Source organism: Pongo abelii, chromosome 23 (assembly GCF_028885655.2).
Source record: "Pongo abelii isolate AG06213 chromosome 23, NHGRI_mPonAbe1-v2.0_pri, whole genome shotgun sequence".
NCBI lineage: Eukaryota > Metazoa > Chordata > Mammalia > Primates > Hominidae > Pongo > Pongo abelii.
This window is the reverse complement of record NC_085929.1, coordinates 9,040,755-9,053,766: the sequence shown is the minus strand read 5'-3', so window position 1 is coordinate 9,053,766 and position 13,012 is coordinate 9,040,755. Positions and strand designations below refer to the sequence as shown.

Genomic DNA, 13,012 nt, shown 5'->3' with positions numbered 1-13,012 from the left:
TTTTGTATTTTTAGTAGAGACAGTGTTTCAGCATGTTGGCCAGGCTGGTCTAGAACTCCTGGCCTCAAGTGATCCACCTGTCTCGGGTTCCCAAAATGCTGGGGATTACAGGCGTGAGCCACCATGCCCAGCCCTGAGATTGCTCCCTTACTCAGCAATTCTGAGCCTTTTTTCCAGCGTAATTCAGATGTAGGTTATGTCAGTTCATTCACAAGTCTGAGAAAAGGAAAAGAATGTGCAGGTTTTGAGCCAAAAGCTTGAGGAGAGAGATAGGAGTTACACAGTGGTCTGAGATTGAGGGACTGGGGACAAATCTAGGGAAGTCTTGAGGAGATGGGAGTGCAGTCTTTTCAGAACAAGAAGAGACGATATCTAGGGGGAGAAGGAATTATGAGAAATTTGTACAGATAAGGAAGGAACCAATGTTCATTTATAACTTGTTGAATCCATGATCTCATGGATTCTTTCTTCTTTGCAGTTCTGCTTTTCCAGAATCCTGCCCTTTCCAAAAGGAAGATGGTATGATTAAGTTCCAGGTAAGTTAAGGGTTTCTTTCTCTTTAAATATACTGTTCATTCTGAGGAACCAGACACTTCTGTTTTCTGAAAGGAGGTCAGCATTTTTTGAGTGACTACTATGTATTAGGTACTTCATCTTGCTCATAATGATTTTGTGAGGCAGGTGGTTTGACTCCCTTTATAGAAGTGAAGAAACAAACTCACAGATTTCAAGATGTCTACTTTGGTGCTACTCTAAGTGTGGTTCATGCACCAGTACCAGTCCATGAACTGCTTATCACTACCCCATATGGAAAAAAGAATCAAGAGAAAGTTCAGAAATTTTTATAGCAATTTGGTGTTGCCACAGCATCTGAGTGCATGGGCAGCATATACATGACTATACTATAAATGTCACTGGTCTCGTTCAGTAAGTAACAAGATTTGAATGGGTATGTATTGGTCAGAGTTCAACCAGCAAGGCAGAACCAGTAAGACATATATATTAAGAGATTTATCATAAGGAATTGACTTAGATGATTATGGGGGCTAACTATGCAAGTCCAAAATCCACATGGCAGTCCCTCAGGAAGGATGGCCAGAACTCTTAGACACAGACTAAAGCCGCTGTCTATGGGTGGAATTTCTCCCCCTCCCAGGGAAGCCCCAGCTCTGTTCATAAGACCTTTCAGTTTTTTGAATCAGACATACTCAGATTACTTAGAATAATCTCCCTTAAAGTCAACTGATTATGGACTTTAATCACATCTACAAATTATCTTCATAGCAATACCTAGATTAGTGTTTGATTCAATAACTGAGGACTGTAGCTTAGCCAAGTTGTCACATTAAAAAGACCATCACAGTGTGGGGGAAGGATTTTCTTTTAATCATGAAAAAAATTAATTATGAAAATACACAAAAAGAACAAATGGTTTTATGAGGCTCCATTTGTAGTGCCCTTCATGCAGTTTCAACGATTAACTTTTTGCCAAAGAGATTTGCTTAATCTCTTTTTCAGATTTTTCTTTCCCAGAGTATTTTAAAGAGGCATGTTATTTTACACTGTATTGGTTTTTCTCTGAGCACATCACTTTTGTATAGTACCTTATTATATATGCAACTAAAATGAATGAGCTCACACTTTTATCCTTCTGCCTGGAAACGATCTTGCCCAAGTCCAAGATTCATTAGGTACATTTTCTATCTTCTAAATTACAGCAACATTTTACCAAGTGTTCACCACTACATCACCCAGGTCACCATTTTTCCAGCCTCCTGTAACACTGTCCTCAATGGCTATGGCCTGGATCTAAAGCCAATGCCATGAATATTTGGTAGCACTCTGCTTGTTTTGGTTAGCTTGGGTGTGTCCCCATAGTGAAGACAGAGGGACAAGAGAGCAAGTGAACTCATGAGATCTCTCAAGGCCCAGGTTAGAAATGGCACATTCTCACTTCTGCTTCATTTTGGTAGCCAGAGCAAGTTACATTGCCAAGTCAAAACTAAAGGGGTAAGAAAACACACTCTGGTCCTTTAGTGGGATTGGTGAGCATGGAAGAGGATATTTCTAAACAGCGATCTAATTTACCACATTCTCTATGTATTTCAGTATATATTTCTGTAAAAATTGACTAATGAGATAATCAATAATTATTTGGTATTATCTAATACCCAGACAATAACCAAATTTCCCTGATTATCTCAAAAAAATTTTTAACAGTTGGTTTGTCCAAATGGAATCTTACCAAGGTCTATACTATCTTATAGTTGGCTGTTGTGTCTCATAATCTCTTTTAATCTAGAGAAATCTGCCCCTCTACTTTATTCTCTCCTGCTATCGACTTGTTGTAGAAACCAAGTTTGGTGTCCTGTGTTCTTTCCTACATTTGGAATGCATTTGTTTGCTTCCTTTTCATGTGTTTCAATGTGTTACTCTATCCACAGTATTTCTTGTAAGTGGAAGCACCAGATGCTTGAATCGATTCAGGTTCAAGATTTTATAAGAATACTTCATAGATGGTTATACAAGAATGCTTCAGAGAGGAAAATATTTATAGATTTTTGCAAGTGTTTATTCGTTGAAAAATTTGGTTTCTTAATATTTTGGGGCTGTCCTTGTATCTGCATCCTATGACAATCGCTGCCTAGGCTTCCTACAAGGCATCCATCCAGCTACAAGGGTGGTGGTGAAGTGAGTGTTTTGTTTTCCCAGGCTCTATAGTTGAAGCAGAGAAGGTAGAATGGGGTGTAGCCTGGGTGAACCTCTATCCTTAACCCCTTCTCCCTACATTTGAACACCCCAAGTAGACTTCAGGGTATCAGTATTTCCTGAATGATTAACTCCAATTCAATTTTGTTGCCTCGCACAGAAGAAGGCATACAGTAGTGTTACTGAGAGAGTGATGCTATTAGGACAACCGTGCTGACTCCCCTAGATTTTGTTTTTAATCATTGTCAGATTTTGGTAATTGGACAATTGTTAGGAACATATTCTTTGTGAAGTCCTTTGTAACGGCTTACAACTTTCGTTTGAAAGCTCTGCATTATTTAGAGATGCAGAGTCTATTGAGAGAACATATCTGTAAATACTTAACTCTGAGCAGTGTGATATATGCAATATGCAATATGCAATATTTACATAAAATAGAAATATTTTATGTAAAAATTGGTTTCTTGATTAGGAGAGGGTTATTAATATCCGATTATTCCCCACATCCTTTTATTTTGAGAAATTTCAATTTATCAGGAAAATGAAAGAATAGCATAATGTGTAATCTTCACCTAGATTCACCAATTGTTAACAATCACCCACAAACATATGCATAATATACATATATACACACATATCTATATTTTATTTTGATGACCCAGTTGGGGATAAATTGCAGGCATGATTATAATTCATCCCTAAATATTTCAGCTTGTATCTCCTAAGAGTAAGAGCATTTTCCTACATTTCCACATTACTGCTAACATACTCAAGAAATTTCACATTGATACCACCATTTTTTAATACCTAGTTGATATCCAAGTGTTCTTAATTATCCTAATAATCTCCCTTTTCTCTATTGTGTTTTTTGAATCTAGGAGCCAGGCTTTTAGTTACCCTGTCTTCTTAGATCCTTTTAACATGATAAAAATAGATTAATCTGCCATGAAAAAGTGAAAATACCAAATCTTGGTGTGTGATGAGAAATGAAATGATGGAACAGTACTAGACTTGTGTATCGGCACAAAACCTTAGTATAGATTTATCTGTGCCTATTTCCTGGGCCGTATTTTATAATTTGATTAATATTGTCCTTTGGGAATCCCTGATACAATAGGATTAATGTCCTTATGAGAGAGCCTCAACAGAACTTTCTCTCATTCTCCCTCTGCCATGTAAGGACATAGTGAGAGGACAGCTGTCTACAAGCCAAGAGAAGAAACCTGAATGAAACCTATCTTGGTGGTACTTGATCTTAGACTTTCCAACCTCCAGAACAGTAAGAAATTAGTTTATTTTGTTTAACCTAATCAGACTGTGGTATTTTATTAAGGCAGCCCAAACAGACTAAGACCAGTCATTTGTGTGGATGATTGGCATGGCATATGGTTGATGTTTTAGGAAAAGGTGACATTCAAGGACATGGCTGTTGTCTTCACCAAGGAAGAGTTGGCTCTATTGGATAAACCCCAGATAAACCTGTACCAAGATGTGATGCTGGAAAACTTCAGGAAACTCATCTCAGTGGGAGAGTAACTGAGCATCAGACCACTGGGCCTGTGTCCTGAAATCATCATTTCAAACCAGATAGAAAACTCCAGTTAGATCACAAAGAGAAACTTTGACCACTGGAAAGAAAACTCCTAAGAGATGCATGTGCAGGTTAGAACCCTGCAGTTAATGAGTTTTTACAGATCAATGTGAGGATCTGGTCCCTTGTGATGGGTTTGTGAGGGAGCTCTCCCAAAATCTCATACACCTGGCCTGTGGGCATTCAATGCAGTTAGTAATCCCTCCTTCCCCTAATCACATATTTAGGCTCTCATTCTTTCCTCATATTTCTCAGAATGAGACTTATAAAATTCACACATCATCAAGAGCCTTGATCTATGGGTTGCTTCTGCAGAAAAATCAATGTTTATCAAATGTTTTGGATAAACCAGTGTTAAAGGAACCAAGGGAGAACTTTGGTTTGGTTGGCAGTTACAATAGCCAACACTAACTGGTACATAGTAAGTGTAATCTAAGTGTTGGCTTATTAGATTACTTTTTGATAAATATCTAACCTCGTTTTCATTTCTCAGAGGTTCATATACAGTTATGTGTTACCTAAGTTTAGTTTATGAGATAGAGATATGGTTTGGCTATATCCCTACCCAAGTCTCAATTTGAATTGTAGCTCCCATAATTCCCACATGTTGTAGGAGGGACCTGGTAGGAGGTAACTGAATCATGGGGAAGGAGTCTTTCTCTTGCTGTTCTTATGAAAGTGACTAAGTCCCATGAGATTTGATGGTTTTATAAATTGGTGTTCTCCTGCACAGGATTTCTCTTTGCCTGCCGCCATGTAGGATGTCCCTTTGCTCTTCCTTCACCTTCTGACATGATTGTGAGGCTGCCACAGCCACATGGAACTATGAGTCAATTAAACCTCTTTCCTTTATAAATTACCCAGTCTTGGGTATGGCTTTATTAGAAACATGAGAATGGACTAATACAGATAGTTACTGTTATTATCCCCATTTTATGGACGTATTACTCTGTTTTCACACTGCTGATAAAGACATACCCGAGACTGGGCAATTTACAAAAGATAGAGATGTATTGGGCTTACAGTTCCTCATCCCTGGGGAGGCCTCATAGTCATGGTGGAAGGTGAAAGGCACATCTCACATGGTGGCAGAAAAGAGAAAAGAGCTTGTGCAGGGAAACGCCCCCCGCTTTTTTTTGAAAGAGTCTGACTCTGTAGCCAGGCTGCAGTACAGTGGTGCTATCTTGGCTCACTGCAACCTCCAACTCCCAAGTTTAGGCAATTCTCCTGCCTTAGCCAACCCAGTATCTGGGAATACAGGCATGCACCACAATGCCCAGCTAATTTTTGTATTTTTTAGTAAAGACGGAGTTTCCCCATGTTGGCCAGGATTGTCTCAATCTCTTGACCTCGTGATCAACCCACTTTGGCCTCCCAAAGTGCTGGGATTACAGGTGTGAGCCACTGCGCCCATTCAGAATCTCCCTTTTAAAAACCACCAGATCTCATGAGACTCATTCACTATCATGAGAACAACACAGGAAAGACCCGCCCCCATAATTCAATCGCCTCCTACCGGGTTCCTCCCATGACACATGGGAATTGTGGAAGTTACAATTCAAGATGAGATTTGAGTGGGGACAAAGCCAAGCCATATTATCCCATCCCAGCCCCTCCCAAATCTTATGTCCTTACATTCCAAAACCAATCATGCCTCCCAACAGTCCCACAAAGTCTTAACTCATTTCAGCATTAACTCAAAAGTCTGCAGTCCAGTGTCTCATCTGAGACAAGCCAAGTCTCTTCCATCTATGAGCCTGTAAAATAAAAAAAAAAAACAATATATTTACTTCCTAGATACAGTGCAGGTACAGGCATTGTGGAAATGCAGCTGTTCCAAATGGGAGAAATTGGCCATAACAAAGGGGATACAGGCCTCATGCAAGTCTGAGATCCAACGGTGCAGTCAAATCTTAAAGCTCGATAGTGATCTCCTTTGACTCTATGTCTTGCATCCTGGTCATGCTGATGTAAGAGATAGGTTTCCATGGTCTTGGGCAGCTCCATCCCTGTGGCTCTGCAGTGTATAGTCTCCCTTCCGGCTGCTTTTGTGGGCTGGTGTTGAGTGTTTGTGGCTTTTCCAGGCACACGGTGCAAGCTGTTAGATCTAGCATTCTGGTGTCTGAAGGACAGTGGCCCTCTTCTCACAGCTCCACTAGGTTGTTCCCTGGTAGGGACTCTGTGTGGGGGCTGTGACATGTGGGAATTATGGGACATGACACCTGGGAATTATGGGAGTTACAATTCAAGACGAGATTTGGGTGGGGACACAGCCAAACCATATCAAGGGATGAAACAACTGAGTCACTGAATTAATAACTTTCCCATGATCACACAGCTTATAAGAAGAACTAGGATTTGAGCTCTCCTAATCTTGCCCTAGGTCCTGTGTTTTTAATAAATAACCTCGTGAAACCAAAGTGTAATCTGTAGACACAGGACCTTCTACATAAATCTGCATATCCCTGCAGTTGTTTCTCAAACTGCAGGATAAAACCCTCTTGGTGAGTCCTGAAATCAAATTACTGTGTCATAACTAGCAATTTTTAAAAAGCAAAAATAGATTAATAGAACAGAAAACAAAAGAATTTATCAAAGTGCATTACACATCGTATGTAAGTATCAGCTGATAAAACTTCTGTTTTAGTGAGCAGTCTGCGTTGGTGTTCGTGCCTATTCCTACTGAGTCACAATGCTGATTTTATTGTGGGTTACAATCAGAACAAATGGGAAACCACTGCTTAAAGCCCATTTGGGGCAGCTCATGGTCTCCCTTTCCCTGATACTATCTTATAAACTAAAGTCACTTTCAATAAAACAACCCAGAAAGAACCTTAAACCAGAAGCAGTATCCAGTGGGACTTGACCATGATATTCATGCCATTTTGAAACCCATCGTAGGGTCCCAAAAATATGATCATCCTCTTCTGCCTCAGCCCCCTGTTTGTTATATACCACAGTCTTGTTTCCCTGGGTGCCAGGCCATTGACAGTGCCACAGTGTCTGTTCCCCATTCTCATAGACATGGCTGTTTGAGATTCTGCAATAACTTAAAAGGTCAGAACTTAAGGAAATGGATTATAGGATCTGAGTGCTCTCTATCTTTTCATGAAGACAAAGAACCTAGGGGAACATAAAAAGGATGTCTCTTAAAGCTTGTCTCAGAGGTTTACATATGCATCCCTGCACAATGCCAGGACCATGTTTCACAAAGTTTATCCCTATTTCAATCCCCATTGCCTTTTTATCCCCATCCCCTTAAGGCTCACCATGTACAGTTGTGCAGGTTTTACACAAACATACATGATAGTCCTCCATATGACAGTGATATGAAGGAAGGGAAGCCATCGGGAGATAGGACTTGCTTGTTTCTGAAACCTGTTGTGACACTTTGTGTCCCTTACTCTGCCCAACATATAAAAAACACTTCATCAATATGTATTATTTCTATACACACATATACTACATAAAATGGGAGCCTTTCCCATACCTTTTGTAGCAAGATTATTAAAGTCTTTTTATTGACTACTCTTATAGCTGAGAGGTGAATTTCTTCCTTCATAAATTTTTCCTAAGGTTTCCTTTTATTCTTTTTTGCTGCGTGGGGGTGGAAAGGGCTTGCTCTGTCACCCAGGCTGGCATACGGTGGCACAATCTTGGATCACTGCAGCCTCTGCGTCCCAGGATTAAGCAATCTTCCAAACTCAGATTTCCAAGTAGCTGGGATCATAGGCAAAACCGAGCCAATTTTTAATTTTTTTGTAGAGATGAGATCTCACCATACTGCCCAGCCTGGTCTTGATCTCCTGAGCTTGAGTGATCCTCCCACATCAGCCTCTTAAAGTGTTGCTATGACAAGCATAAGCCACTGCACCTGGCCAAGATTTCTCTTAATTTCCCTACAATACTTGATTTCTAATTGGCAGCTCAGGTTAGAATTACTGTGGATCTAAGTATTTCACATGTCAATAGAAGCGAGGGACAACTTCCCACCCCATAATATTTCATTTTCTCAAAACCTCTGGACAGGTGATTCACAAATTCTCTTTCTTCTAATGGGAGACGGGATTAAAAACAACATTTTGAATCTTCAGGAAAAGGGGTTAAATTACCTTTCTCAAGAAGTGCTTCATTGCTGGCAGATTTGGAAACAAAGGATCCAGGATTTAAGTGTGAGTCAGGATTATATCATGAACCTTAAAGAACAATGTTCCCCACATTTAGAAGATGTTTCCGCCTGTGATGAGTGGGCAGGCATTTCTCTTCAGATTTCTGAAAACGGAAACTATGTAGTAAATGCCATTATCAAACATCAAGATATCACAGCATGGCAAAGCCTGACACAGATTCTTACCCCAGAATCTTGGAGGAAAGCCAACATAATGACCGAGCCCCAGAAATCTCAGGGAAGATATAAGGGAATTTACGTGGAAGAGAAATTGTACAGACGTGCTCGGCATGATGACAGCCTCAATTGGACCTCACGTGATCATCATGAGTCCCAAGAACGTAAAGGGGAGGACCCTGATAGACACCACAACTGTGGGAAAAACTTGAGTATGAAATCAACAGTTGAACAACATCATGCGGCCCATGTTTTACCACAGCCTTTCACATGTAATAACTGTGGGGTGGCCTTTGCAGATGATACAGATCCTCGTGTCCATCACAGCACTCACCTAGGAGAAACATCTTATAAATGTGACCAGCATGGAAAGAACTTAAGTCAGAGCCAATATCTTATCGTTCATTGTAAAACCCACTCAGGAGAGACACCCTATGAATTCTACGAATGGCCTACAGGCTGCTAACAGAGCTCAGACCTTCCCAGATGTCAGAAATTCCCCTCAGGAGACAATCCCTACAAATGTAAAGAATGTGGCAAGGGCTTCAGGTGCAACTGTTCCCTTCACAACCATCATCGAGTCCACACAGGGGAGACGCCCTACAAATGCGACGTATGTGGGAAAGCGTTTGGATTTATGTCACTTCTTTGTATTCATCAGGGAGTACACACAGGGAAGAAGCCCTACAAATGGTGAAGAGTGTGGGAAGGGCTTTGAACAGAGCTCCAACCTTCTTATCCATCAGAGAGTCCACACTGGAGAGAAGCCTTACAAATCCAGTGAGTGTGGCAAGTGCTTGAGTTCAAGCTCCGTTCTTCAACTCCAATGGAGGTTTCACACAGGGGAGAAACTTTATAGGTGTGGTGAGTATGGAAAGGGCTTCAGCCAAAGTACACAGCTTCACATTCACCAGAGAGTCCACACAGGGGAGAAACCATAGAAATGCAATGTGTGTGGAAAGGATTTTGCTTATAGCTCTGTTCTTCACACTGATCAGAGAGTTCACACTGGAGAAAAACCATATAAATGTGAAGTGTGTGGAAAGTGCTTTAGTTACAGTTCATATTTTCACTTCCATCAAAGTGACCACACCAGAGAGAAACCATATAAATGTGATGAGTGTGGTAAAGGCTTCAGCTGGAATTCAGATCTTCATGTTCATCTCAGAGTCCACACAGGACAGAGGCCCTATAAGTGTAAGGCATCTGGTAAGGGCTTCAGTCGTAATTCGCACCTCCTTGCCCAACAGAGAGTGCATATAGATGAGACACAGTACACATATTGTGAGCATGGCAAAGACCTTCTGACTCATCAAAGACTACATGAGCAGAGAGAAACATTATAAACGTAGTAAGTCAGGGTTAAATTAGGAAAACAGAAGCCACACTGTATTCCAGATAATAGAAGCTTACTCAGCCTGTGGGAGGGCTGGGGGAGCAAAAGACAGGGACACTGCCATCGATAATGTCAGCCCACAGCACTGGAGTGTGCCAGGCAAGGCTTGTGGATTTCAAGAACTTCTGTATGCTACAATGGCAAAGTAGGTTACTCCTGACAAATGGGTGGTTTGTGGTAGTGTTTGTAGTTAGAGGTCAAATTTCCATTAAAGGGTGTGTCCAGAAAGAAAATTCTAATTGGGATGATTATGGTAAGGTCTTCAGTTTAGCCAAAGTCCTTAGATTTTTTGTAGTCCCCAACAGAACAATACTCTCTGTATGAAGAACCTTCCAAAGTGTGCTCAGAAATGAAACCGGTGCTCTTACTATGAAAGAACATTAGTACTCAGGTTTTCCATGAGATTCTCTGCACAGGCGAGAAGCTCTACAGAAGTGGCATTTGAAGGGTGTGGCAAAGGCAGTGCTGTGTTTATCACACTGGTTCTATTTCCTTCCAAATAATAAGACTCTATTTCTCAGTAACTCTTGCAGTTAAGAGTGTGCCCATGTTTGAGTTCTAGCCAATGGAGTGTGAGCAAAAGTGATACAAACCACTTTCAGGTCTAGCCATTATAAACAAACTCAGGCTTCTCTATCCCTGCCAAGGTGACCTTGGAGGCTGCTTATTCCAGACTGGGTCAATAGAAGGTCGCTAACTGATCTGTGTTGGATTTCTTTTTAGAGTAAGAAATAAAAATTCATTGTGTCTCACCACTGAGATTTTTGGTGGTTTATTTGTTACTGCAGCATTGCCTAGGCCATCCTGACTAGCATGGAGGGATTTCATAGCAATATGTTTCATTGTCATACAGAATGTCAAACATATTGTTATAGCAATATGTTTCATTGTCCACATACAGAAGCAACATCGTAATTCAGAGTTCAAAGCTTTTAGGTCTTTAAGGCTTGATGTGGCAGTGCGACCATCTAAAATGGTATGGATGGGACTTCTCCAGTGATAACCTTCATTCTTTGGTGTGTACACCAAAGAGAATTGTTCAAGATGATATAACTGTGGTAAAACTTTACTGAAAAGTACAACCCGCAGATGTAAGAAATCTCATACAATAAAGAAACCCTGTAGTGTGGGAGCTGAATAAATTTGTCAGCTCACACCTTAAATGCGATTAAAAATTAACTAGAATAGGTGTTCTGTGGTTAGTCTTAATAAAATTAATTGAATAAAACTAACATTTACTAAAGTGAGCAATAACATGTAAAAAACCAACAGTGTTCATTGCGGACTGATGCAGTCTTCTTCTCAGCAGATTTGTATAATAATGGGTTTTTAAAGGATGCTCTTTCTGTCAACTTCCTCCGAAAACAGTCATTTAATGGGAGATAATAGATTAATTCGAGAGGAGATCTCTTTGCTTTTTTTTTTGGAAACTGGGTATTGCTCTGTCACCAAGGTGGCTGGAGTGCAGTGGCCTGATCATGGCTCGCTGCTATAGCCTTGAAATCCTGGGCTCCAGTGATCCTCGTGCCTCAGCCTCCTGAGTAGCTGGGACTACAGGCATATACCACAATCTTCAGCTAATGTTTTCTTTAAAAAATTTACTTGTAGAGATGGGGTCTTGCTTTGTTTCCCAGGTTAGTCTCATTCTGGTTTCAAGTGATCCTCCTACCTCAGCTTCCCAAGGTGCAGGGATTACAAGTGTGGGCCACTGCACTCAGCCCACAATGTCTTTTATTTTTTCTTCAAAAACAATGTCTTTTTTTGTTTTAATTGATTTATAGGTTTCTTCATTTGGATCATGGTTTATTCCTAGTTTTTCCTTCATTACATTTTTCTGCCAGTTATAGTTTGTAAATAGAATAGCCATTCAAGTGCAAATAAAACCATCCCTGAAGCATCATTTTCTTACTGATAAGGTGGATAAGAGTGAAGTATTTTAAAAATTCTGTGTCAGTAGAAATGAGGAAATGAGTGTTCTTACATAAGTTGGTGGGGAAAAAAAAACAGGTACAAAGATTCTGGAGAGGATCTTGTCTATATGTATCAGATGTACAATTAGCATTGTCTTTGAGCCAATGATCCTGCTTCTCAGAATGTATTTTTAGGATGTAATTACATAAGTGGAAAAATATGGTTTCAGAAAGAAATATATTCTAAGAATTTTGCAATGAGAAGACTGTAAACAACCTGAAGCTTCATGTATAAGAGATTAAGTAAATTAAGGCATCCCATATAATGGAATAACATGGCTCCATCAACAATGATCTAGATCTATAAATATGTCCACATATTATTGTCCATGTCCACCACATACTCCAGTCTTCCTACTTGCAAACAGTAGGTTAGAGAAAAAATCTGGGATACACATTTTCCCAGGAAGCTTTTGGGGTTTACAAGGGGTGCAACATTCCCTCATGACAGAATCAGCCCTCAGTCTTGGTGGAGGTGTCCCAGGCAATCCTCCAGTTTGGCCAGGAGCAGCCCTTGAATATCACATTAAGGTTTTTAAATAAATGATGCTAACAGGATTTTCTCCCTACTTCATAACATTGTTTGCTTTTCCTCTTGTAACAAAGTAGCATGGAAAAAGCAGAAATTAGTCTAGCTCCCAATCAGTGGGAGCCAAACTCATTTACAAATGTAGATGCAGAGATCCTAAATAAATATGAGCATGTCAAATCCAATGATTTGATAAAAGCATAACAGACTCTGCTCATGTATAATTTATCCTAAATATGCTTATCAGCTTCTGCCTCATAACACACACAAGAACTGAGTAGCTCTAAATACGAATTTATTTAGCTCATGATGTGTGAGCTGGCAAGTTCAGTTGGCCTTAGCTGGGCAGTTCTGGTGTGGGACATGCTAGATTATCTTAACTGGGCTTTGTACATGCATCTGCATTCAGCTGATGGCTCATCTGGGCCTGGCTGTTTTATGATGGTCATAGATGAGACAATGAAGTTCTCTC

At 40.2% G+C, this 13,012-nt stretch overlaps 1 pseudogene; it reads left to right on the top strand.

The window, feature by feature from the left end:
- Positions 1-304: 304 nt before the first annotated feature.
- LOC134761155 (zinc finger protein 285-like) lies at positions 305-10,307 on the top strand (annotated as a pseudogene).
- Positions 10,308-13,012: the final 2,705 nt, after the last annotated feature.